Here is a 19,059-nt window from a genome sequence, read left to right on the forward strand (position 1 = left end):
TTGCTAGCTGTGTGACTGTGGGTAAGTAACTTAACCCTCATTGCCCTGCAAAAAAAAAATTAATAAAATTTATATAAACCTATGCAATCTACTACCTGGTGTCCCATTCAGCCTAGGCTGGGTAGTACCCATACAGCATGTTAAATTTTTGTTTACTTCCCTGCTTAAGAAAAACCTTTCTTTAATTTACAGGTATTGCCTTTCTCTGGTTTCCTTCCCATTAAAAAAAATGTTCTCTGCTCTTCACCTTTGGGGAATGAGAGATCTAAATTCTGTTTAAGAGAGGTTTGCCTTGGTTCACAGTAGAAATAAGGGGTCACATGCAAAGGATATCACGAAGATAAAAAGAAGATTTGACAACTGATTGGATATGTGTGGGAAGGAAAAATAGGGAGTCAAGGAAAATATGAAGACTAAAATCTGGGAGAGTGGAAGAATGGCTGTACTCTTGGCAGAAGTAGAGTTCAGCAGAGGGAAACCTTTGTGGGGAAAGATAATGGTTTCCATTTTACTTGTGTTGAATTTGAGGTGTCTCTGGTATGATTAACTCTCTTTTTGAAGAAAGTATTCACATTATCCAGGGATAAATCTATATAGTCTGCCAGTCTTACCCCTTTCACTCCTTGATTCCCAATCATATTTTCCAGCCTAGTTTTCCCCATCCTCTCTGTCCACCTTCAAATTTGAAGTTGCCAAATATAAATGTATTATTGACTTAATTAGGAGGATGTCATAAAAATTTTCAGAGAACTTCTTTATTCATTTGTCCTCATCAATGGATATTGGTATGTAAGGTACAATTATTTTCATAGTACAGTATGGGAATCACTCAACTATGGACTCTGAATTACTGGGTTGATTATGGGGTATTTTTGAGGATAAGTGTATCCGATTTGGTTTAAGCATCTGTCCCAGAACAATCTCTACAATCATCTGAACTCACTTTTCACCCTTACTGCAAGGGACATACACTAAAAAAGTAAAACATTTAATCAGCATTAAAATAATTAGCAAAGGTAAAGAGAAGTGATTTCACACACATTCCTGAGGGATTACAATTTAATTCCACTTAATCCCTCACTAATCCCCCTAACCTCTAGTACACTGGAGGGAAGGAACAAAATAATCACCTACAAGAATTATGCTCCAACATGTGAAAAATAGGTCTCACAAAATCTCTAGCACTGTTGGACCAAGGTTGACCAGCTCCACCCACATAGTACTAGTTTCTCTTAATCAGCTACATGCTGCACAGCATGGTGGGATATGTTTACCTTTGAGTCCTGTTATCATAATATCTATTTGCTTTCCTGTATGTCTCAGTTCCCTCATTAAAGTGGAAGGCCCTTGAGAGCAAGAAGTCTCTCCCTTTTCTAATTTGTATTCTCATTGCTTAGCATAGTGTTTTGTACCTAGTAAACACTTAAATTTGTATTTATTCATTCATTCATCATGTTCTTTGGAAGGCAATTTGGCTAATTATCTCAAGAAATGATTTAAAAAAATATATATATCTTTGGGGACACAATGAGAACAGCTCCACCAACTCCATTTATTCATCTGAAGGGAATCTGCTAATTTTCTAACTTTGGATTATGTCTTCTGATCTATTTAATGAGACTATCAGTATGGATATGTTACAATTCTTCCCCTGTAGTGTGTTAGTCTTTTGGATGTTGGATGGTGATCACACTTTAAGAGTATCAATAATTTAATTGTTAGGGGCAGAATTGAGGGAAAGGGGGCGGCTAGGTAGGGCAGTGGATAGAGCACCGGCCCTGGAGTCAGGAGTACCTGGGTTCAAATCCGGCCTCAGACACTTAATACTTACTAGCTGTGTGACCCTGGGAAAGTCACTTAACCCCAATTGCCTCACTAAAAAAAAAAAAAAAATTAAAAAAAAATTAAATTGTTAGCTGGTCTTGACATCAGGTGATTCTTAGTACCTATTATTTCCATTCCATTTTTGTCACAATAGAAACAGAAGGGGATGCACAAGACTGAAAGCTATTTTACATTTTTGTTTCTTTCATGAATGGCTATGCCAAACAAATAACTATCACTTGGTGGCTAATTCTTGAGGATGAATAAACCTCTTTGAACTTTTTTAGGCAGGTCTTCAGACAACAAATATTCAGTCTATTCCCAGATGTACATATGAAGCCTGTCTAGCTTTGTAGAACCTAATAAAATTTACACTTTGCCAGAATAACTTTCTCAAACCAAGGGTCATCTCCACACCATATGGAGGCATTGAAGGAGGACTTAGGAGAGAGCTCCTAATAACAATGATTTATATATATATATATATATATATATGTGTGTGTGTGTGTGTGTGTGTGTGTGTGTGTATATGTATATATATGTGTGTGTATATATATATATATATATATATATATATTTATATGGCACTTTCAGGGATTGACTCTTCATACTTACAAATATATTGTGAAGTAGTTAGTATAAGTATTATCATTTTCAGTGACCTTGTGGCATAAAGTATAGAGGTCCAGCCTTGGATACTGGAAAACCTGAATTTAAGTTCTATCTTGGATATATACAATATGACAATAGGTAAATCACTTAACTTCTTAATGCTCTGGGCAATTCTCCAAGGCTCCAAGTTGTAGGAAAATTTCTGCTTTGCCCTGATGTAGGGAATTCCCATAAGTTCCTCCAGATGGATGAAATCTCAGATCTGGACCAATATATTATCTTTCTATCTCTATCATCTCTTTGTCTCTCTGTCTGTATCTTCTATCATCTATATCATCTCTCTCTATTTCTATCAGTGTATATATCAGTCAATCTTTCTATTTCTATCTCTTTCAATCTCTATTTGTCTAGAAATATATCATTTGTCTATCTTCATATATATATATATATATTCATCAAGGCCATGGATATATATATATATATTCTCATAAAATATATTGTTATAAAATATTTTATAAAAAACTATTCTCATAAAATTTTAGAGATATGTGGGTTGGTCCTTGTTCAATTCAATTTGATAAACATTTATTAAACACCTACTATGTGCCAGAGGGACTTTGAGGGGAGAGGAGGCTAAGGGAGTTGGGAAGGTGTTGAGTATATTCAAAGTTGAGTTAATCAGCAAGATGAAGAGATTTCTAGTGATCAGGTTATCCTGGAAAAGACCTCTTCTTCCTTCCATGGAGTTGAGACTAAACAGAGCTGCAGATGCAAGGTGGAGTGAACTTGTTACGAGAAGTTTCTTTTTTTGGAGGTGGGGAGCAGCATTTAGGAGGAAGAAAATCACCATTCAGTATCTTTCATATCCTTTCAGATTTTTCCCCTCTTTAGCAATCTGAAGAAAGAGTCTTTGATTGATTTCCCTCCTTGTACTTGGTCAAATCCAACTGTTCTCCCTGCTTTTAATTAATTTAGCACAACTCAACAAGAACTTATTAAACTCTAAAAGGCACAGTGCTAGGTGCTGGTGATTCAAAGAGAAGAAGAAAAAAATGTCTTACTTTACAGAGTTTACATTCAGTTTGGGGGGGGGCAGCGCGCGGGCTGGTGAAACCAAAACTCAGAGAAATGTGACTTGTTTATGGTGCTAGAGTTTATACTGCCCCCTTGTTTATAGCTTATTTTTCATTTATTTCTTTGTTTGTTTTTCTTCCACTTGAAATTGCAAGCTCCAGAGGGCAAGAACTGTCTTTTCCTCTTTTTGTATCTTCAGTGCTTAGCTCAGTGCTTGGCATATAGTCTATAGCATCTATTTAATAAATGTGTATTGAATGATCGAATCCTTCTGACTTCCAAAAGTCTTCCTATTTTGCTGTAATCCGACTATGTTGCACCCCTACTTAATAAATGCCAATGACTCTCTATAACGTCCAAGAGGAAATACAAACTCTTTTGGGGCATTCAAAGCTTTTTACCACCTTGCCTTAATTGTAGTAAGTAGGCCTTGTCTGAACTAGTCTGATCAGGTATTGAGGTCAAGTTCGATGAAATGAGATACTCATAGAAGCCCTGACAGCCCTTAGTCATCTCAGAGAAAAGACAATGAGAGCAGGAAAAGGATATTTAATGAGGGTACAGCCTTGATTCAGCTGAATGCAGATTCCCTGCTTCAGACACAGCCAGGTGAATAGAGTGTTGGGCCTATAATCAGAATCACCTGAGCTCACATTTAGCCTTCAGTATTGCCCATGGAACTCTACGGAATCAAGCCTGTAGCAACTTGTGCCTTTTTTCATACTCATGTGACCAGGAAGCTATGTCAACAGCCCTAGTCTTCAACATCTTGAACCAATTGAATCTTAAGAATAGTTTTAAAAACTTTTAAGAAAAATAACTCACCTAGTCAACATTGTGGGATATCCTGGTAGATATTCCTCCTACCATCTTTCAGTTCTAAGCATTTTCTCTGACATTTTCTCCATGTCTTCACTGTTATTCCTCCTTATTTCCACCTATTGGATTTTCTATCTTCCTTTAAGTCCCAACTAAAATCCCACACTCCTTTTCCAACTCCACTTAATTATATCTTATATATATATATTTGTTTGTTGTCTCTACTCCCTAATAAATTGTGAGCTCCTTGAGGGCAAGGACTGTCTTTTGATTTTTTTTATCCCCAATGCTTAACAACATACCTGGCACATAGTAGGTATTTAATAAATTTTTTTTTGGGGGGGGAGTGAGGTAATTGGGGTTAAGTGACTTGCCCAGGGTCACACAGCTAGTAAGTATCAAATGTCTGAAGTAGGATTTGAATTCAGGTCCTCCTGACTCCAAGGCCAGTGCTCTATCCACTGGGCCAGTGCTCTATCTACTGAGCCACCTACCTACCCCTTAATAAATGTTTAATTGACTGACTGACACCTATTTTATGCTTCTCCTCTTCATATGCTCTGTAGTCTATTAGAGTCAGTCTTCTCATTGTTCCTTATGTCCCAGATATATTCTCTCGTTGCTTATGCCTCTTAGAATCCCTGGATTCCTTCAAGACTCACCTTAAGTGCTTCCAAATGAAAACTTTCCTGATTCTCTCCAATTAGTAATGTCCTATCCTAACCCTTCAACACCATATTTCTATTTTGTATGTCTTTATTTATGTACATATTGCCTCCCCTGGCAGAATAATGGCTCATCAAAGGAAAGAATTGTTTCATTTTTCTCTGTGTACTCAGCACCTAGCATAGTGATTGGTATACAGTAGATGATCAATAAATACTTGCTGATGGATTGCAATTTCAGTCCTCTTACCTTTATACAGTATAATGAAAGAGTTGCTTTAGGTGACAAGATCTCAGTGGCATATATTGAAAATGTTTATTCACATATTTTAGATATTCTATTCTGAAGGTGTCAAACAAATACTTCCAAGAATGCCATATAAAATATATTGGTTTATTCATGAGGCAATTAGCTTTTTAAACTTCATGCAATTTTTGGTTTTTGTTTTTCCTAATGGTACATTTTCAGAGAAGGTAAAAGTTGAAAAGAGTCAGGGCTTATTCTTACCATTTTTCTAAATGTATTATTGAATCCCAAATGTGCCAAAATGCCTCTACAAACAAAATAAAATTGCCATCTCAGAAATTTCACCCATTTTTCTTTTAGCTTTTGAACTCTAATATCCTTACAATTTATGGTGAATTTTTGTCTGTTATGGAAGAGAAATAGGTGATGACTTTCTGAGAAATATCACCTTACCTTTAAGTTGTGGGAGCATGTTTCAAAAAGCCTTATTTTATGACACAGCCTTCGGGGATTTTTATGGAGAGAGAAGCAAATGGATGTGGAACAGGCTTCAAATGCACCCAGAGTCACTATGTGGAAATAACTGTGGCTGGAAGATAATAGCTCTGTTCATTTGTTCCTTGAAGGAATATGGAAGGGAAGAAAAAGAGAAGAAGGAATTAGGACAAGTTGTTTCTAGTGTAAAACATTGTTAATTTGGAATCTCATAATTTGGAATTCCTAATAATTCAGATTAGAGCTGGTTGATATAAACCATGGCCCTTCCTCTGAAGGGAGGGCTTACTAGTAAATTAGTAGTATAAATTAGATTTGGGATTAAATTACTTAACTTTTTTCAGTATTTATCAAATGTTTTAGAAATATTCAATTATATGCTTATAGCTGACAGACTAGAATCCCATTTTTACTTATTTGAACACATTCCCTGAGATGATACATTAAATTTAATTCAATAAGCATTTATTAAACCCTCATTATATAGAAAGCTCTGTTAGTACAGAGCCTAGTGGCTCTGGGATCACAAAGACTGAAATGAAACATTTCTTGCCCTCAAGGAACTTATATTCTATAGGCAAACAGTAATAGATTGTTCCTTACAAATATTATCTCATTTTATCCTCACAACAACTCTTTGAGGTAGGCACTTTTATTATTCCTATTTTACACAGGAAGAAACCGAGGCAAGCAGAGGTTGAATGACTTGACCAGAGTCACAAATTGAGTGTCTGAGACTCAGTTCTCATCTCCAGGTCCAGTACTCTATCCACGGTACATATTCCTAGTTGGTTATCCTAGTTCTAGTTACTATATGTACTTGAAAGTCAACTGTATTTTTCTTCCTTCCTTCCTTCCTTCCTTCCTTCCTTCCTTCCTTCCTTCCTTTCTTTGTTTCTTTGTTTCTTTCTTTGTTTTTTAAAGAAATAGCTATAGTTTACACTTTTCACAAATTCATATGTATTTTTCTAAATTAGCAAAGTTTTCTTTAAAAACTTTGAAAGCATCTGGCTAGCTAGGTGGCACAGCGGATAGAATGCTGGGCTTGGAGATGGGAAGACCTGAGATGAAATCTTGCCTCAGACACTAACTGTGTAATCCTGTGCAAGTCACTTAACTTGTTTACCTCAGTTTCCTCATTTAGAAAATGAGAATAAAATCAATTATCTCCTAGGGTTATTGTGAAAATCAAATGGATAGTAATTGTAAAGCCCTTAGCATAGTGCCTGACAAATGTAAGCACTATGTAAATATCAGTTATTATGGTTGTAGTAGTTATAGTTAGTAGTGGTGGTAGTAGCAATGGTGGTGGTGGTGGTAGTAGTAGTAGTAGTAGTAGTAGTAGTAGTAGTAGTAGTGGTGGTGGTGGTGAAGTTCTTAGCATAGTACCTGGTCTCATAGCTAACACTGTATAAATTTTAGCTATTTTTGTTATTGTTATATTGAAGGGTATTTTGTTTTCATCCAAACCTATTTGTTTTTTTTCCCTTTGGGCTTATGCTCCCTTTCACAGCATAACCTTGATGTGACAGAATCCATCTTTCTTTTTTTAGGTCAAAGTTGAAGTCACATCCTTTAATTTTAACCTTTGGCTCTTAAGATGGTGAGAATGAGCACATCATATGCCACCAGACACTGTGATTGAGTTCTGTGAAAATAAACAGGTTGGAATTAGGTTTGGGGCAAAAGGTTGGTGTCTTCTGAACAAATAGCATTGTTAGTTAATAAGAATAACTTCCTGTATTTGGGATGAAAAGAAAAATCTGGCACTTTCAGAGGCTTTTAAAGCCCAGGTGCTAGTGATTCAACCATTGGCCTGTCTCCAGACCCCCCACTCCCTTCCACCTCCAGGAAGAACACTTTCTGCTTCCAGCAAAGTGGCCAGATTTCTTCTCCTTGGAATGAGCCTTGAACATAAATCCTGAGACAAGTTTCTTAAAGAGACCATTGCTACACATGAAAAAGCATAGAAAAGCTCTAGTATTTTGCCAAATAATATGCTGCTGGGGATTTCACATGTCAGGAGAATTGTTTGAGAAACTCTTTAATGTCTTTTACGGACAAGTGCAGCTGGTTATTTTTTAAAATAGATAAACAAAAGCCTTTATCTTCTTTATTGCATGTAGGACTGGGAGACAGGAAAGAGATTTAGGCTTTGCTTTGAGAAGAGGAAGGTATGTTATTTAAAGGTTTCCTGCTCTTCATGGCTGAAAAGGGATGAAACCAAGTTCTGCCTTTTGGATTCTTCCTTCCCTAGATCTTCAGCTGATAGCTGACCTGGGCTATGATTTACAAGCACCCTAGGGGAGAGAGAGAGAGAGAGAGAGAGAGAGAGAGAGAGAATATGAATTATTCACATTTTTGTGTCAAGCCTAAAGAAGAGAGGTTAAGTGATGTGGTTAATGAAGTCCACCACTGCAGAGTAGAGTTCTAACTGCATTTCTGTTTTTTTTTCTTTAAATAGAATAAAAATAAACATTTGGGATGGGAAGGTGGTGGAGGGAGCCAGTTGTTGCACAGAATATTTAGGGGTATAATTGTGCAAAGCAAGGAAATGATCTGGTTCCTTCCCTCTCAGGAGTTGGAGGGGAAGTTAAGTTTGGGAGAGGGGTGCCACAGCCATGGCACCATGGAGGTGGTATTTGTATAGAGCAGTATGAGGTGAGACATGGGGGTAATGGCTACATGGGGTAAAACATTCCCCCCCAGATGTTAGTGACTTGGGATAAAGCCCCATTTGTCCCATGTTTTCCTAGTTAGAGTTATACTTCAAGAAAAGGGACTGGAATAAAAACAGACTTTTTTTCTTGTTCACCAATCAGTTCATACAATGCCCTTTATTAGGCCCTTGTTCTGATAAGAACTTTAATTCAGTTGAGGAAATAACTCTTCTAAATGTCCATGTCCTTTCTCAGAGTTTTTCCATCTTCGTTTATTAAACTTTCTGACTCAAGGCCATGGTTATGGATTTATAAAGCATTGCTTAAAAAAAGAAAATGGGCCGCCATCTTACTAGCCAAGTTGAACCTGAATCAGCTTGAAATGAAAGAGCTTAATATGTTGTAAATGGGCAATTTGGATGATGAATTAATGGTATTAAGTTTCCAAAATGGAAATGGAACCTATTACATGTCACAAGCGAAGGTTGTATAAGGTGTATGAATCAATCATCTGTGCTAGCAAACTGAATTCAGGACAGTAAATTTGTTTTCTATGGCCATTTGAGAAGAAAACTTTACTTTTAAATAAAAACCACATTCGAAGAGAACCAACCATATTACAGGCAAAGCATTTTCCATGTGAATAGTCATGTCTAATGAATGCAGTTCATAAAATGAGAGGAAATGCAGAGACATTGGAAAGTGAATATGCCAGAGACATGGCTTGGTGGTGATTACTATTGTGTTTTGGAAATCTGGGACCAGGGGTGATTCCACTCTGAAGAGTACATAGTTTGTTGAGTAACCTTGTCTAGAAACAGTCTTGATTGATGACATGATAAAGAGTTGACTCCTTTCTTATCTCAAACCTGAACTTTGAATAAATGTCCTATGGGACGGACACATCTGATATAGCTAACCTTTTGCTCCTTTGGTCATTATGAGATACTTATATTGAGCATAAATCTGCCATTTTGGACACTATTAATAATAGGTAACATTCATATAGTGCTTTAAGGTTTTGCAAAGCATGGTAAAAATATCTCATTTTTTCCTTACAACAACCCTGGGTGTTATCCTCTTTTTCTAGATGAAGAAACTGAGGGAAAAGAGGTTAAGTGTCTTGCCTGGGGTCACTCAGCTAGTGCATGTGTAAGGTTAGATTTAATCTGAAATTCTCCTGAATCCAGTTCCAGAACTCCAGCCGCTGAACCACATAGCTGCTTCTAACTCATTTCTGGAAGTATTCTACTCTAAGCAGAATGAGTCTAATTTTTTTTTATACATGAAAGCTTTTAAAAATATTTATTTTATTCCAAACATAAGAAATAAAACAAGCATTCCCATAACATAGTAGAATAGAAAAAAAAAGATGATTGCACATGAAATGGCAAATCTATTATATACAACTTGCTATTACTCTTAAATATATATTAAAGTTATTATGTAACTCTTTTTTTCCTTCTTCTTCCCCCCTCCTCACCCTAGAGATGGTTACCATTAGACATACACATAATATAAATATATGTATGCATGTATATAAAATCATTCTATGATAGATTACCATTTTATGAACAATTCTGTTTTCCTTTCTCCTACCTAAACCTTTGATTGCATTTTATGAACAATTCTGTTTTTCTTTCTCCTACCTAAACCTTACTGGTTCCTTTCATTGATCCTTCAAGTTGTCATCTCAACACATTTCACCATTCTGGTTGTTCTCTGGGCACTAAACAAAATAGTACAGATTTAGTCTTACTGGTGAGTAGTACAGTGACACTATTCTCTATCTAGACCTGAAACTAATGCAGCCTAAGATGGTGCTATTCCTTTTGACTCATCACACTGCTGATTCGTTTTGAGTGGGTACTTCAGTAAAAGCCACAGATTTTTTTCATATAAATAACTTGCCAGCTATTCCTTCTACTGCCATATTCTACTTGCAAAGTTGATGTATTGAAACAAGTGTAAGAAATTACTCATGAATTCTTAGATTTAGAGCTAGAAGGGACCTTAGAATTCATTGAGTCCAACCCCTTTGTTTTACAGATGAGGAAACAGAAGCCCAAGAGGTTAAGTGACTTGCCCAGGGTTACAGAGATGGTAAATGTCATTTATCTCTAAGTAAATTTCATATTATTATATTTGGCCCCTGAGAACTTTTTTGATCCTGGATCTGTTATACACAAATGTTAGCTATTTACCCTAGCTTTGTGTCATCTGTAGTTTGAAAAACATTGCCATCCAAGTCACTGACGGAAAATGTTATCAGAATCAAGCACAGATTCCTTGGGACATTATATCAAAGGCTTCCTTCAAAGTGGACATTGGCAGGAAGACCTGAATTCAAATCCAGCCTCAGACACTTGACACTTACTAGCTGTGTGACCCTGGGCAAGTCACTTAACCCTCATTGTCCCTAAAAAAACAAACAAAAACCAAAGTAGACATTGGACAATTGATTTGCCCATTCAACCTGATCCAAATCCACCTACCTGTTATTGTTTAGCCTACACTTCTCCATCTTCTTTGCCACTATATTGTGAGAGACATCAAATGTTTTGATTAAACAAAAGGTAAATTGTATTTGCAGCAAAATGGAAAATATCAATTGGACTTTATGGGTACCATTTTTTTCCTGGAGCATTGTTGAGTAGGGAGACAATGGAGGATGGGCTTGGATTAGTCGTTGGTAGAAGTTTTCAAATGTCAGTAAGCACTGAAACTTCTCCTTCAGTCTCTTTTGTGCATGTATGGATAAATCTGATTGTAGTGGAAGCCACCTCACAGACTTCTATCTGAAGTCTTGTATGAAGGCTACAGATATGAAGAACTCTATTTCTTCCCAATCTTCTTCTTCTTCTTCTTCTTCTTCTTCTTCTTCTTCTTCTTCTTCTTCTTCTTCTTCTTCTTCTTCTTCTTCTTCTTCTTCTTCTTCTTCTTCTCCTCCTCCTCCTCCTCCTCCTCCTCCTCCTCCTCCTCCTCCTCTCTCTCTCTCTCTCTCTCTCTCTCTCTCTCTCACACACACACACACACTTTCTAGTTTCACATAAAAAAGTCAAGAAAATTCCAAGTAATGTCATTAACAGAGAAGTTGTTGAGATGTAATTGGTCAGTGAACTGGCATTTATTAAACACCTATTATGTATCAGGCACTATACTTAGGGGATACAAAGAAGGTAAAAGAGAGTCCCTTTTCTCAAAGAATTCACAGTCCAATACAGGCGACCACATGCAAACAACTACATGTACAAACAAATCACACGCACATACACCCCTATAGAGAGAGGAAAAATTGGAATGTAGTAAGATTAAGGGGGACTAGGAAAGACTCTTGCAGAAGGTGGAACTTTAGCCAAGATTGGGTGGAATACAGGGAAACTAGGAAGAAGAGATGAAGAAGAGCATTCCAGACATAAAGGATAGCCAGTTAAAAGGAATGGAGTCAGGAAATGGAGTGTTGTGTGTGAGAAGCAGCAAGAAGGCCAATGCCACTGGATCACAGAGTACATGGAGGGGGGTATGGTGGAAGAAGATTGGAAAGGTAGGAGTATCGGGGAATGAAAAGCTTTTAAGGCCAACTGAAGAATTTTGTATTTGATTATGGAACCAGGTGACATGGTAGATAGGATGTCAGGCCTGGTGTCAGGAAGACTCATCTCCCTGAGTTCAAATCTGGTTTCAGACACTTAATACCTGTGTGACTTAGAAAAATCACTTAACCCTGTTTGCCTCAGTTTCCTCATCTGTAAAATGAACTGGAAAAGGAAATGACAAACTATTGCCGTACCTTTGCCATGAAAATTTCAAACAGTGTCATGAAGAGTAGGATGTGAATGAAATAACTGAACAACAAAAATGAGCTGGAGAAGGAAATGGCAAACCACTCCAGTATCTTTGCCAAGAAAACCTCAAATGGGGTCACAAGGACTTGGATGTGACTGAAAATGACTCAACAACAAAATGAAGGTAATAGGGAGTCACTAGAATTTATTGAATAAGGGGTGACATGGTCAAATCTGTGCTTTAGGAAAATTGATTTTACAGCAGCATGGAGAATGGATTGGAGTGGGGAGAGAAGCAGCATGGTACAGAGAGAAGAGTGCTAAATTTGGAGCCAGGAGAGACCTGGATTTAGTTATTGTTTCTGATTCTTTTGAGCTATGTGAGATTACCTAATTCATTTCATCTCCATAAGTCTCAGTATCCTTCTCTATAAAATGGGGGAAGTAATACTTCTATTATCTTCCTCACTCGATTGTGAAGAAGAATGTGGTTCTGAAGTTTCAAAGCCCATTAGAAACCTGAGCCATGACCTCCTGAAATGTGGCAGCAGCTATGAAAAAGAAAGAACGGTATTGCCACATATTCCTTTCCAGCAATGGCTGAGTTCCCCCAGGAACATATCTCTGAACTCCACTAGAATCTCTAACTGAGCCTATCTCTGGGATACAGGTTGGTCTAATCTTCTAGGCTTGTTGCACAGCATAGAAAACAGGCTATATATCTAGGTTAGGAGGTAAACTCTTCTGGGTAGCCATTTTAATTTTTGTCAAAAAAAAAAAAAAAAGAAAGGAAAAAAAAAATCAAACACTTCCTTTCTCTAGTCCTGCAAGACACAGACCACCTTGTGCTAGTCTTTTCTTTTTCTTGTACTACATTCTAAAGACTTTTGACTGTCTTTTCCCATACTAAACAACACTATATTAGGTAATAATGCCCTCATCTTTTGGAAAGGAAGGACGCAGGTCAGAGTTTGTTGAGGGAGGTTGGAACCTTGTTAAAATATTGTTAGTTGGCTCATCTTGAATCTAAGCTCCTTTTAAATTAAGAAGCAGTTATTCTATTTGAAGTAATGCCACATTTTAGTGGCTAGTCACTCCTATGATTTTGGGTGTTTTTCTTCCACACTGAACTGTTTACTGTTCTCATTGCATGGCATTTAATTTCCCACCTTCATGCCTTTGCAAAGGTTGTCCCACATATCTGAAATGCTCCTCAGCATCACCACCTGTTCTTGGAATCCCTAAATCTCTTCAAGGCTTTGTTCAATTGCTACCTACTTCAAGAGAGTTTTCCTGATACCAATTCTTTCCCACAGTGGTTAATCTATTGAGGGCAACTAGGTGGCACATTGATTAGAGTTCTAGGCACCTGCATTCCTAGGATGTTTTGAGAATCAAATGAGATAATATTTGTGAAGTGCTTAGCAGAATGCCAAACACATAGTAGGTGCTTAATAAATGCTTATTCTCTCTCTCCTCCTCCCTCATTGTCTTATATTGGTTTTATATTTATTATTTATTTCTCTTTTGACAAGTTGCATCCCTCAGGATAATGTAAAGCACTTGAGAAGGGGATCCTTTTGCTTTTGTACTTTTATTCACATTTCCTAGAACAGAGTCTGACACATTGTAGATACTTAACAAATACATATTTAATGATTTAGTTAGTCATCAAGTATTTATTAGGTGTTTACTACATGCCAGGCAGTGTGCTAAAAGCTGTGGATACAAAAAGGCCAAAACAGTTTCTCCTTACAAGGAACTAATGTTTCAGTGAGATAAATAACATGTGAGTAAATAGGTATGAATATTTAAAAAAACAAACAAACAGGAATGATGGTCAGATTCTCCAAGAAGAGGAAGATGGGAATTGCTCTTATTTCTTCTGTATTTTTAGGATATCATGCTGTTCCCTATTTGTATGTGTGCCTCTTAGTGGGTTTGATGGTTTGTGACATTTATATAATGCTTTAAGATTTTGCAAAGTGCATTATGTTATCTCAAATGAGATGTTGGAATCAAATGATCCTCACAAAGTCTTGCAAAATAAATTTTATCCCTAATTTACAGATGAGGAAACTGAGGCTGAGAGAGTTTAAGTGACTCACCCAAGGTCATAGGTAAAGTTCGTATATGAGGCAGGATTTGAACTCAGGATTCTTGACTCTAAAACCAATACTCTATTCGCTGTACCACCTTGCTGTCTAGCTGCACTATTGATGATTATTGACAACCCAAGGCCAGTAGACCACACCCATTATATTGTATTTGTTCTTGGCTGAGCTATATTATACTCTCTGAACAAATTACCATTCTGATCACACATTTGTGAAATAGATGGTTCATAGCCATGGAACAAAATTAAATATCTGACCCATATGGGGATTCAGCCTGAAACTTAGTTTCTTTTGGTATCATGTTCTCATCAAATGAACTAACTGTCCTGAGTGTGTCCTATGCACTCATTTAATGATGTCTTTTAATGATGAGTCAGGTTCTCACCTTGGAAAAGTTTTCCGGGCACAAGAATGGCACTTGTTAAATGATCTCTACCAGGGAACTAAATTAAGACACAAGAGGAAACAGTGAGCAAATAACTTTAGAGTTTGTTTATCCCACCAAAAACTTAGGCCATGACTGAACTTTTAGGGGAGCAAGAAAAAAGTAGAAGGTATAAGTTGCATAGCAGAATAGGAACAATAGACAGTAAGAATGGGAGAACATGGTGGAGACTGGGCGAAGAAATGTGAATTTTCTCCTATTTGCCTCTTTCCCTCCAACATGAACTTAAAAAGTCAGGCAACTAAAAGTCAATGAATCAATATATATTTATTGAATCTATTATGTCATAGGTTCTCCCATGAGTTGGGATGCTAAAAGAAAGGTAGAGATCAATTTCAGCTGTGGAACAATGTCATTAGGAAGACTTCATGGGACTAATGAAACTAATGAATGGTGGACTGAAGTCCTCAAAGACATTGATATGTATAAGAGCTAGCTCCACCATGTTTCTTGACCTCTAGGGCTTGCAACTTTAGAAACTACTGAGAAGGGACCTCTTTTAAATGATATCATTCTCACTCTCCTGATTTGACTTGAGATTTTGTTCTTGTTGTTGTTTGCCCTTTGTTCTCAAAGAGGACCATGACAGATGTAATGACTTGGAGAGAATTGGATTTAAGCCAGGAAAGGCTATGCAAAGTCACCAGCCTCACTTTCTCCTCCAGTGTCATCTGGATCCAGTGGCAAGATATATTATCAAGATGACTGGGAATGGCCCTTGATTTTTAAGGCAATTGGGGTTAAGTGACTTTCCCAGAGTCACACAGCTAGGAAATGTCTAAGGTGAGATTTGAATGCAGATCCTCCCAACTTCAGGGCCAGTGCTCTGTCCACTGCACCACCTAGCTGCCCCCAGCTGAAATCTTTTCTCTCAGATGAAGTTCTTATTTACCCCTGTATACTCTTTAGTTCATTCTAATCCCAAGAACTCCAATTTCCTTGTCTTGTTTTCCTTGGATAAATTCTCACTATTCACTCTTTGTGATGGTCTTTTTTTTCCCTTTTGTATCCAGTATTTAGTGAGTATGGGTTAAACTGATGAGTCTAAACTAAGGGCTGCCTAGCCTTTATGAGTAATCAGGGAAGTAGCTTTCTTTCTGAACCTTCTCTAAACATTATACATCAAGACCATAGACATTCAAAGAGCTGGTGCATAGATTTATAGATATAATTCTAGCCTAATACCCATCTTGGAGACTGGGATGTGAGATCTCCCTTCTGGATTTTATCTGCTACTTAGTGGGGGTACTTTAGCTAGCAAGTCTGAGGTAGCTTTTCTCCCATTGTCCGTAGGAGTGGGGGTGGGTTGGATTGGGGAGACACTTCAGAAAATGTCTATCCATGATACCCTAGAAATTGTGCCCATACACTTAGACAATATATGTGTATGTGTGTGTATATGTGATATATAATATATTGCATTACACATATTATTATATAATACATATAATCTCATTTTTCTCAGTGTATACACATACACACACACATACACATACTGAGAAATATGATTATTTTCTTATTTTAATAACCAATTTTATACATGGGACCCAAAGATCCTCTTTTTATTTGCTCATTCAAAGCCCAGTCTCTTAAGGACATTTCTGACCTTGCCCCAAAATTCACCCCACCCAGATCATGTTATCTAGGTGGGATTCTTTTTTTTCCTTTTTTTCTTTTTGGTGGGGCAATGAGGGTTAAGTGACTTGCCCAGGCTCACACAGTTAGTAAGTGTCAAGTGTCTGAGGCCAGATTTAAACTCAGGTCCCCTGAATCCAGGGCAAGTGCTTTATCCACTGCACCACCTAGCTGTTCCCACTAGGTTGAATTCTTATTTAACCTCACCATTGTTCAACTTGGGTAGGATTGGGTGGAGAATAGATTCTTTTGTATAAATTGCTGGAGGCAGAATGATCTGGGAGTGTTAAAGTGATCAAAGTCACATGACTGACTGTTAGAAGAAAACCCGCCTCTCTTTATAATGTTCATTCTCTCATTAATTGTTAACCAACTGTAGTTGATTTTCACCTGTTTAGGATACACCCTTTTCCAAAAGTATTTAAACATTCAAGTACCTCCATGCAGGGTTCTTTGGTTATGAGACACCACTGTCTTCAATTTATTGATTATTTTTTAGCCTAATTAATAAATTGATCGTTAATTACCTAGAAACTATGCCTTTTGGACTTTTCATGTCTCAATATATATACATGTGTGTGTGTTCTTACAAAAGCAAGGAAAGCCAAGGGTCTCACTCAGTATCTGTTCTCTACTTCTTGGGGGAGCATAGTACATAGCACAATTAAATGTTCCCCCATGACCTGAAGGAGTCTATATATCTTCAGGAAGATATGGAACAACCAGCTTGGCTAAATAATGTCTGTTTGTGTTTCAGAAGAACTCAACTATTTTGGAAAATTATTTTCAATGCCCAGCTACACATCTTTCCAAAGATGTTCTGAATGTCTCTTCCACTGTGTCAAATGCATCTCTAAATGGAGAAAGTTGTTTTTGTTTCTGATCCCAGTTGGATTGGGCTCATGATATCCACTGCTGTCACTGGCCAGCCTTCCTTAATGAAACCAGCCTGATCAGTATGGCTTAGGCGTGGAGAGGTTTGATTTGTTTTCCCTGAATTGCTTTTCTCCCCTATTTTTAGTACCACTATTCACAAAGAAAATAAAGATAATCATTCCAGAGATTGAATATCGAATCACTGGGAGCAGAATATAAATTATAGCCTAGGAGCAGGGATTTGGCCTACATTCCCCTCCTCTCAAAGAATAAAAATGGTTGCACATTCAGGAAATATGGGCTTACTTATGGATAATCAAAACCCAAGGAAATTTGAGTAGAAAAACCTTCCCTAGTCAGGTGGAAAGTTAACTGAAACCTTTAGAAGGCCAAACCAAATCTATCAGCTTCCTTTTTTCCTTACCTTTCCACAATTGATCTGGACAGGTTCTTCAAATGATCCTAAAGACAGCTATCAGAATTTCCTGAATTCCCATTTTGAGGAGGGCAATGACCAGTGGTAATGGGGTGCTTTAGAGTATGAATAATATTGTCACAGCTGCAGTGCATAATGGATAGAATGCTAGGGTTGTAGTCAGAAAGACCTGATCAAATTCTGCCTAAGACACTGTGAGACCTTGGAGAAATCACTTAACCTCTATTAATATCCGTATAATCATCAGTAAATTGGTATTCAATTAGCTCACAAGGTTGTTATGAGAATCAAATGAGATTATATTTGTATAGTGCTATATGGACATTAGTTTATTAGGGGTAGTTAGGTGACATAGTGGACAGAGTGTTGGACTTGGACTAAGGAAGACCTGTGTTCATAACTGGCTTCAGACATTAGCTGTCCAAATCGGGGCAAGTCACTTAACTTTTATTTGCTTCAGTTTTCTCAGTAGTAAAATAGAGATAATAATAGTAACCACCTCCTAGGGTTATTGTGAGGATCAAATGATGTAATAATTGTAGAGCACTTAGGGCCTGGCTATAGAAAGCACCTTTTAAAATGAGCAACATCACCATCATTAACAATAATAATAACTATTATTACTATTATTATGGGGAGGAGGATGAGAAGGAAAAGTAGGAAGAAGAGGAAGAGAAAGAGAAGAAGGAAGAGGAAGAGGAGAAGAAGGAGAAGGAGGAGGAAAGGAAGAAGAGTAGCAGGAGGAGGAGAAAAAGGAGGAAGAGGAGTAGAAGAAGGAAGAAAATGAGGAAGGGAAAGAAGAGGGAGAGAAAATAAGAAAAGGAAGAAAAGGAAGAGAAGGTGTAGGAATATATGATGTCTTATTCCTGTACCCAAAGACCTTTCAGTCTTCTTTTCTCATCTGTGGCAAAGATAATTTGAGTGTGGCAAGTTGCCTTCTGCAACTTCAGTGGCAACCATATTAATGAAACAACTACACCTTTATTCTGATTCACTTGAAGCCTTCCCCCTCTTCTGTCTGCTTCCCAATGACCCAGCCCTACTGCCTCTTCTGACATTACTACTATGGCTTTGCTCAGATCAATCCTTCCTTTACAACTTGGGAGTTTAACTTCCCTCTCTTCTCTAAGTTGAGCTGCTTAGGTTTACATGCTTAGGTTGCAGCCCACACCTGGATTGCCCTCCCTCCTTGACTCTACCTCATAGGATCTGCTCATGTATCACCCACTTACAGGAAGCTTTTTCTGATCCCCTTAGTTGTTATCCTTCCTCTCTCTTCCCTCTCCTCTCCAAATGATCGTGTATAACCTGGCCTGTTTATATCATATGTCATCAGTAAAATCTAAGCTCCTTGAGGACAGGGACTGTT

This window comes from Dromiciops gliroides, chromosome 4, assembly GCF_019393635.1.
Source record: "Dromiciops gliroides isolate mDroGli1 chromosome 4, mDroGli1.pri, whole genome shotgun sequence".
In the NCBI taxonomy this organism is placed as follows: domain Eukaryota; kingdom Metazoa; phylum Chordata; class Mammalia; order Microbiotheria; family Microbiotheriidae; genus Dromiciops; species Dromiciops gliroides.